This window comes from Botryllus schlosseri, chromosome 5, assembly GCF_051294905.1.
Source record: "Botryllus schlosseri isolate E-star chromosome 5, Bs_hap1, whole genome shotgun sequence".
In the NCBI taxonomy this organism is placed as follows: domain Eukaryota; kingdom Metazoa; phylum Chordata; class Ascidiacea; order Stolidobranchia; family Styelidae; genus Botryllus; species Botryllus schlosseri.
The window spans coordinates 10,472,637-10,482,931 of NC_137240.1; positions in this window are offsets into that span (position 1 = coordinate 10,472,637).

Here is a 10,295-nt window from a genome sequence, read left to right on the forward strand (position 1 = left end):
TCTGTCAAGTCAAGTCAAGTCATTTTAGCAAAGTGACTCGAGTCAAGTCATGACTCGAGTTATCCCAACACTGCTATACACAGACTTGTACAAACTACTGGATTTTCAAAAACCGCAACTAGAGCTAGAACAACAACTCAATTTTCAAAATCAGCAACTAGAACTATAGAACTAATTGACCATCAAATCAAGTGAACGTTTAGTTTGCACAAGTCTGACTATACAGAATTTGAAGTGTCATTTTCGATTGTGTTCAGTTCACTGAACATTTCATCCTGGAACATGACATCATGGAAATACTCATAGGTGATCGACCTATGGTGCAATTAAGCATGCAAACAAAAACCCGCGGTGGGCTATTACTAAGGTAAGTATTATGTACCCGTACCCTATAAGCCCATACGACATAGGATACATTCTTTACGCAAAATATCATGGAAATACAACTGTCAAAAGGCCCAAACCAATAGGTCTGTGAAGCACAGACTTACACATGAAAAAGTGCGACAGATCCTTGAATGTAATAAGGCCCAGATTGTAACAAAACCATACCAATAGCGAATGTACCAAAATGTTTGCAATAACAATCATGAAGACAGGACAATTTGTCGGAAAGTCTTTTATAAATCAGTAATTTAGAAATATCAAATCAACATATTTAATTTCTACATAATATTTTTGGAAATTAAACACAACTTCTCGCCTTCAAGTCATGTTGAATTTCGCAATAAGAAAAAAAAAAATTTTTGACTTTGAGCGTCCTCGGGGGTTCATCCACTGGTAGGCCTACCTCAACAGACCTTGTCACCATAATGAGGATCATTATTGGAGTGCCGCCGTTCTTGCACTACCACTAATAGAAGGTAGACGAATTTTGTTACCGGTACGGACGTACGGTACCGCCCGTAAGCTTATCAGCTATCGAATGTAATCAAACAATGGTAAACAAAACATGAAATGGCAATGACGATTTCCAGTAAATTCGGCCCTCGGTAAATTCGGCCAGTGAATTCGGCCCTCGGTAAATTCGGCCAGGGCCAGGGTAACAATAACAGTTACAATAACATTACCTAACCTTAACCCTAACCTAACCCTAATCCTAACCTAACCCTAACCTAATCCTAACCTAATCCTCACCCTCACCCTCACCTAACCCTAACCTAGCCCGAATCCTCACCCTAATCATAACCCTAACCTCCTAATCACTTGATAATAATATAATTATGTAATATAATTCACATTAATAGTTGGTAATACAACTTCACACAAAATTCTGCGAGGGCCGAATTTACCGGTTGAATTCGGTCATCAGTAAATTCGGCCCCGTATATATCCGCGTGATCGCCCGTGACTGTGTGATATACGCATAGTCGCATACCCTGTCCTCCAAATCACTCGATAATAATAGAATTATGTAATTCATTCACATTAATAGTTGGTAATACATTTTTATACAAAATTCTCCGAGGGGCGAATTTACCGAGCACATTCGGTCATCGGTAAATTCGGCCCCGTGAATATCCGCGCTATCTCCCAGGATTACGCGATCTACGCATACCCTGACATCCAAATCGCTTAATAATAGTATAATTATGTAATTAAATCATGTTAACGGTTGGTAATACATTTTAATACAATATTCTCGGATGGCCGAATTTACCGAGGGCCGAATTTACTGGCAACCGCAACGGCCGATTATTCAGCTTCGATCCGCTTTGCTGAGGCTGAATTATGGATTGTTTCAGCGTCGAATCGAACATTCGATGGTTTCGCGGCTGTGAATGTGGAATTTCTGGCAATCTTATAGCTGGCGTATCCAGCGCAGACGTTAATGAGACTGGTCTCGATCGAAAGCCAACGTCGCACTGATTCCACAAATATAAAGTAGAATATGATCGGGGCATGTGGAGATCTTCGCCTCAATGACTTCTTACATTGTGACGTAACAGTCAATCGACATCTTTGTATGGCTCTTTGGGAATAACACTACAGTGTTCTATAACCAGAACACAGTGATATCACTATAGATTACTAACCTCCGTAGGTTAGTAATCTATAATATCACTCAGAAACATAGATCCGAAAGAGAGAGGTCATATCTATTCTCATCAGCACCACCATGGTTTTTGTCCTGGATGATACCTGAATGCTGAGCGTCGAGCGGAATAGCCGCGGATACCAGTTTTTCGAGTCGTTGGTCTGACCTGGCCGGGGACTGAACCCACGAACGACCGATCGCTAAAGAAGCCTGACGCATCACCATTACGCTACCTCGCTAATGGCTCATTTGACGTAAAAAGGTTCCCGTCCCCTGGACGAGACCGATAATTCTAAGCTTTGTGGGAATCCGAAGTCCGGTCCGAAAACTTCTAGTAGGCCTACAACAGAGGTGGGCAAACTTTTGAGCTCGCGGGCCGCATTCAACATCTGAATCCTTTCGCGGGCCGCACTATATAAAATTGGGATCATAAACCGAAACGCAATATTGCTGGTAGTAGTAGTATATATAGTGAGGACATGGAGATAATATATATGCTTATTTTAAACAAACCGAACATTGCTATGATGATATCGCACACGCGCCAGAAACAATGGCGAGATTTCATAGGCTGGTCGACCTCAATAACCAATCTGTCAAAACAATAGAGATGATGAGAGTCTGTTGTCCCGATTCTTAGAACAGGATTGAAATTTAAATCTGTGAGCAGTGATCAGTTCATAGATTTACTAATCCCGCTTTGGGTTCAGTTCCAGGACACACAATGCTGACAGCATCATAACCATATTAGCTTCAAACACGCTTCTACTATATGTGTAGATTTCACGCCCCCTTATCGTCATATCACAAAACGCAATCAGGATGCTATAGAAGACCTAACGGATTGTTTGGTGGCATGGGAGGTTACGACTATTGACGAGAGATTTTTAAATATGAAATTCATACTAAATACGGAGCAGTAATCATGAATTAGAAGGAAATCGCGCGAAGCGCGAAAAAATTTTCAGTTCAGCTCACCTTCGCGATTCACTTCAAATGCTTTCATGACCCCAATGGGCACGCATCCCCCAGGTTGAGACCCACACTTCCTTAGAATTATCATGGTGAAATATACTAAGAAAAAGTTTAATCAAGTCCCTGCATTAATTCGATTTTTAGTACGCATTTTATCAATATTTTTAATAAGTTTCTTTAGACTCTCGCGGGCCGCACAGAACGGCGTTGCGGGCCGCATGCGGCCCGCGGGCCGTAGTTTGCCCACCCCTGGCCTACAATAAGAAACCAACTTCAAAACGTTGGCAATGACGCCGTAGGCTGATCGCGTGTGGCAGTCGCGAGGTCGTTTGCCTATATTCTCTGGGTATCGCGAAAACGAAAAATAAATGACTATTACGAGAATGTCCGGATGGATAAAAAATATAATTTTTTTCCACTTCGTGGTCGGTTGACTGAAAAAAAATATCAACTTTCTGGCTCAGGTCCCGAAATACATTTTTTCTTTCACATTATCAGTTGGTTGACTAAGAAATAAATTCAACTTTCCGCCCCAGCTCCCGAAATACCCACCGGAACGGTACTTTGGTGCTGATTTACTGTATTTAAGTCGATTTTGCCACATATTTAACCAAAATACTCAAAAAAGAGGACAAAATCACAAAAAAGAGGACATTTGGGCGTCCGCCGAGGACACTTTCAAAAAAGTCAAAAAAGAGGACAAATCCTCTTAAAAGAGGCCGTATAGTAACCCTAATTAACTGGTCGGGGGCATAGAAATCAATAGGACGGGAATTTCTCCTTCCAGGAAAACTGCAGGTGAACTGGTCGAGCTAGGTGTCAATGTTGCCAATTGGCACATTTGGGTTCCAAATTTGGGAATTTTGGAACTTTTTAACTTGTTTGGCACTGAAATTTCAAGTTTCGCACGTTGACACTATTTTGGCGCTTTCAGCTTTGTTTGACCATCACAACGAAAGGTCTCTTTCAGCTCATTTCAGATTAGTAGCAGATGCTTCTAGAGAAGTGGGCTCCGGTATTTCAAGTTCTTCAGAAAAATAAAGTAGTTCATCTGCATCTGGATTTGGAGAAATGTAGAATCGGGATGCTTCAAAACTCAGGGGTCGCCAACACGCGGTGCCCGAGGTCATGTTTTGAAGGGTTACCATACGTCCTCCTTTAAGAAGATTTGTCCCCTTTTTTGACTTTTTGAAAGTGCCCTCGGAGGATGCCCAAATGTCCTCTTTTTTGAGATTTTGTCTTTTTTTTTGAGAATTTTGGTTAAATATAGGGCAAAATCCGACTGAGATACAGTAAATCAGTACTGAAGTAACGGCCCGGCGGCTATTTCGGGAGCTGAGCCGGAAATCTGACCTTTTTTAAATCAACCAACGGATAAGGTGGAAGAAAAACCACCAATAAGTGGGAAAAATTTACCATTTTTCAGGATTTTTCTGCGGTATATTTTGAAAGAGTGTCCTCTTTTCAGATTTCCAAAATATGGTAACCCTAATGTTTTGCGGCCCGCGAACTGATTTGAGATATCGGAAGAACTCTTAGTAGAGCATTTTGAAACGCTGAAATTGATTTCAGTTTCAAAATATTGTTGTTGTTATTCAAAATAAGCTATTCTCCAGTGCTAAACTCACTAGCTGATACGGCTCGGCGATGGTATAGCATGGAGGAGGAATTAGCTGTTATGAATGGGCATTGGGCATATTGCCTTCACGTGCGATGTCCCAGACACTGTCAGGACCAAGACTCTTAGAAAACGACTTGGGCTCCTCGACATTGACCAAGTTAGTTTTCCTGCAATTACCGTGTATAGCTAACCCCGATATCGATCGGGTGCGCTGCTCATAGTTCATTATATATTGAAAGTGGTGATCATGATATTTTTGTTGCATTTGTAGATTTGTATCCTGGAAATATTTTTATTTCTTTTGTGGTGACTATAGGCTAGAGGTCCATGTTAGAGAGCCCAACATTGTACTGACGTAAAGTTTTTAAAACGTGGTTGTTGTTGTTGTTGTTGTTGTTGTTGTTGTTATTGTATAAGGTTCATATTTGTGCTCGACTTCTAATGGTCTTTTGCTCCAGATCTATGATGAGATGAGAGTATTATATATTGTTGTAAGTCTTTATAAATCTCAACCAGTCAGCAGGGCATATTCTATCAGAGTACCCTTGGTGAGAGGATTGATCAATAATGTTTCCAAGCGGAAAGAAACGGCGTCTCTTATTAGGACTCGCAGATACTGGTTGTTAAACTGTTAAATTATTTTACCGCGATATTGAATTCATGCAGCTCGCGGCCACCACAAATTTGAAAAGTATCCCCCGACCCGTTTTGAGTTGGCGACCCCTGCCCCAGACACTGCCAAGACCGAGCTCTTTCAGATAGTACCTTGTCTCGCTAGTCGCTAGCTCCAATACCGATTCCTTAGTCGCTGAAAAGCAAGGTTGTTACCAAGTCATAAGGCTCCGAGTCACAAGTCAATCTCACTTTTATAGTTTTGACTCGAATCAAGTCGAGTCATTTTCAATTCACCACCGAGTCAAGTCCGAGTCCAAGTCAGCGGGAAGGGGGTCGAGTCAGAGTCATGGTATTGTGACTCAAGTACGAGTCCAAGTCATTGTGTTGACTGCTCATGCTCAGTTTACAGTTAAAGTCTTATTATAAGGGCAAGTTTTTGCAACTTTTGCAACTTTATTTTACAGCTTCCGGCAGCTTCCTAAATATTCGGAAGATATGTAGAATGCGGTTTTAAGCTGTTTGAAGGAATCTTATAGTGCAACTTTTTGCAACTTTTGTCCATTTTTTTCATGCAACTTTTTGCAACCTTTTGCAACTTTTTCGATTTTTCATGAAAGTATTTCTTAAAAATTACAATCAAATGTTGATCTTGGCTGACTGAATCTTGAGTCATATATCGGGGTTCGAGTCGTGCGCAAAGTCGGACTCGAGTCATTACAACCGTGCTGAAAAGTGTTGTCAGGTATGTATCGTGCGAAGCTGATAGTTCCATATATAATGAAATTGATGATCATGATATTTTTGTTGTATTCGTATTTCAATATTAAAATACTACCTGGTTTGTGTTAATTACGCCCGTCGCCCATATGTTAGCGAGCACAGCGTTGGACAGACGTAAAGATTTGAAAACTTGGTTGCTAAATGTGTGGTATTTTGTCTCTTGCGGCACGCGGCCTCCACGGAACTTTAAAAAGTGGCCCGCGACCAATGTTCCCTCTAGGCTGCACACGTGCGCAAATGCGCAGTGCTGAAACGGTCTCTGCGCACAGAATATCTACGCTGCGCACAAAAAATCAGAAATGATGTTTTTTTTTTAATAGTTGTTGCGCACTGTTATCCAATGGACCACGCAGGCGCGCAGATTCGTGAAAATTAAGATGAAACATTGTCAGGGCAAAATAGTGTTATCACTGAAGTCTGAAATCGAGGTACAAGTGCGCCCCACAAAGGTAACTCATGCGCTCCGCCGCTCCGTGAAGAAATAAGAATTCACAATTACGTGCGCCTCACTGAAGATATTTTTGTAGTATGGCCTCGTACGCGTGAGCGATACTGATATCATTTCAATAGCGCATTATTTTCTGGGAATGGCGAAATAACATGGTTTAACAAAGTTTAAATAATAATAGGCTAGCTCGAAGTTAATCTCCGAGAAACTAACGAATAGTCTTCTCCGCGTGGCATGAACATTGTGTAAGATTTACTCAGAACCGTAACTTTCGCACCCAAACCCCCCAATTGGAGGCGCCGAGCTCGAAGGGGGTCAAAAATTATTTCGAGAATTAACATAAATCATGGTGTATTTTTTTAGAACTTTTCAGGAATTTTTTTTCGCGTTACGCGCGTTTCATTATTGTCAGATATCTGATTATTGGGTACCGTTTCCCAACAAAAATTACGCATGATTTATAAAAATGCGCAGTTGAGCGTCGGCCATTACCGCACCATGACGTGCCAAGACATATGAAGTTAAAGGTTATGTAACATGCGACTCCAAGAAGTGCGCCAGAAAGATCAGCAGCGTGAAAACCTTGGGCGAAAAAGACTGCCCCGGTGCTGACCGAAAACTTCGATATATACAAATATATGTGTAATTGTCCATGTCCATAGGCGCCTAAATGGCTGGCGCCGAATGTTCCTGTCCTGGCGATCCGAGTACCACAACAAGACAAATGCCATATCGATGGAACATTATTTTCCAGTTAAGAAATACCAATTTGAAATCGTGTACGTCTTTTACTTTAGTACGTTTTGGCGATTTCAACATCTTTTGACATAGCAGATAGGGGGTCACGAAATAGCATCATGTAACGAAGTCATTATATCAACGGGTACGCCCGAAGATGTTTTATTATTATTTAGAGGGCATATCTATTCCCAAACACCTCACTGGATCAGCTCTACCGGAAACTCTGAATATGTGAGCAGGGAGAGGATAAAAATTGATAGCAATATATATGCAATTCCCGATCATATTGGCCGATGCAATCATGAACTATATAAATTTTTCGCGCTTCGCGCGTCTAGGGACGCTACTAAATGGGCACCCAATGTAGTTGATAAGTACCGGAAAGGGCTAGAGCGCTAGGGGGGTCTGGGGGGCGAAGCCCCCCAGTAGTTATTTTTCAACCTATTGGAGAGTGGTTGCGCACTGTTGTCCGAGGGCCTGCGCAGTGAGTTGGCGTGTTTGCGCAGACTCTTGAAAAATTAGAGGGAACATTGCCCGCGACCCGTTTTGAGTTGGCGATCCCTGGTATAGACTATATATAGGCACACGCTCGGCGACGCCGAGGATCTTTATTTGTATTTCGCGTGACGCGCAGGATCTCACGTACCACTGCTTCGATTGGATAACCCAGGGCTCTTCAACCGGGTGTATCGTACACCCCAGGGTTGAAACCTTCATCCGTGCGACGCACACGATTCGAACTCGGTGTTTCTTTATATGGTGCATCATTTTCCTCTGTGGTTCGCATTTGTACGGTGGGACTCATATTACGCTATCATACTAAAAACGAAAAATCCTAGTCACCCTGAATCGGGCCAAGCGTGAATAAAATTTCCAACTTAAAATACCCTAACAGATTTGGGATCCAATTCGTCAATTCGAATTGCGCATTGACGGTCGCCAACACACGCTAATTTAATTATGTGTTGAGGGCCGCATAATTATTGTTCAACGTCGTTCGCCTGCAGGTTGTCCTCATCTGGCATGTTTAAATAAGGATGAACAAGGCTGCAACGTAATTGTCACGTACAAGTCAAATAAATCTGCTACGAAATATTCTGCTTTATGGTCATATACGAAGATCTGCGGTAAATGTGGCTGGCCCCTGGTTACGCCAATGCGTCGAAACGTACGTGTTTATATAGCTCAGTGGTCGGAACTGATGTTTTAGTCATCATGAAATTTCGCGGTCAGGCTAATCAAATTTGGCTGGCCTTGCAATTTTACCTGGTGTTATAACCAATTTCGAGAATCACCTCGCGGGCCACACAAACCTTCTCGCGGGCCTCGGGTTGGCCGCCCCTGGTCTATATCGTATCTATATCGGAAGAGTGTCGTCACCCCACGCCGAATCTTGTCGTGTTGTGGTTATGGCTTTGACATCATTTGTTAATGCATTCATTAATGTTCGCTAGGTATGTTAACGAAACATGGGATATGCTCATTTATTGCTCAACCATCTATTTTCTCTGTCTGCATTATCTGTGACTGAATTTACAATCGTTACATCGGTTGCCATTTCAACTGTTCAGCCAAATACGATATCTTGTAATAATTTCTGATTAAAATTTGTGATACTCATTTCAGTTAATCTACGAGGTATTTTATTGCTATATTTAGCCTTTATTTTACGATGGAGACTGAAGCCATGAAGTGACTGCGATATGCCCAAATATCCGTATACGTCTGGTGGTGAATTGAAAGAAATGCAGCGTTGGCGAAGGCGACAGTTCATAAAATATCGTTCTCTAAGCATTGGTTCAGCCTGCAGCGACAATGTCCTTGATCAGCCGATTATCACTACTAATGATACCTCGCTTTCTGTACATCAAGGAATATGAGGCCAGTGGAATTACCCAGATATCAGAGACCAAGACAAGCCTAAACGTGGGTTTAATCATTCACAATTGGGCTCTGAATGAAGTTAGCGTCCCACACAGTGAACTGGCTGCTGATGGTAGCTCCGCGTTGCCTTCACCCTATTCTTCCTGCCAAGGCACAGACTTGTTCGATAAACCAGATGATGTGTTATGAAACCAGATTTTGTCTATATTTCAATTCAAGAACAGGAATAGATCAAACTTGTACCGGAAAGAACATCTCTCTGTATCTCGACTGAAATCACTGTGTCGTTTTATGCATTTTATATGACTATCTGTCTGTATTTGACCGGTATTTTGAATGTATGCTCGTGGTGGATTTTATTATAACTAACACGATAATGAAAATATATTGTCAAATTGTGGTGTCTTGCAACATAAGGTTAATATATCTGCCAGAAAGCAACAATGATTCAGGTAGCGATAGGGTTACTAGCGGTTGTAAGCTGCAGTATCGAGAGGGTTAATGAACGGCAACTAAAGGGTTAATGAGTCTGCGGCTGAAGTGCGAAAAGTGTATCTTTTGAAGCATCATTTTGACATCGAATGCGCGAAATACGCCGGGCGATCGCTTCCCATTTTGTTGACTGGGATGTTAGCGAGCACAGCGTTGGACAGACGTAAAGATTTGAAAACTTGGTTGCTAAATGTGTGGTATTTTGTCTCTTGCGGCACGCGGCCTCCACGGAACTTTAAAAAGTGGCCAGCGACCCGTTTCGAGTTGGCGACCCCTGGTATAGACTGTAGAAAATAGATAGGCACATGCTCGGCGACGCCGAGGATCTTTATTTGTATTTCGCGTGACGCGCAGGATCTCACGTACCACTACTTCGATTGGATAACCCAGGGCTCTTCAACCGGGTGTATCGTACACCCCAGGGTTGAAAACCTTCATCCGTGCGACGCACACGATTCGAACTCGGTGTTTCTTTATATGGTGCATCATTTTCCTCTGTGGTTCGCATTTGTACGGTGGGACTCATATTACGCTATCATACTAAAAACGAAAAATCCTAGTCACCCTGAATCGGGCCAAGCGTGAATAAAATTTCCAACTTAAAATACCCTAACAGATTTGGGAACCAATTCGTCAATTCGAATTGCGCATTGACGGTCGCCAACACACGCTAATTTAATATTGTGTTGAGGGCCGCATAA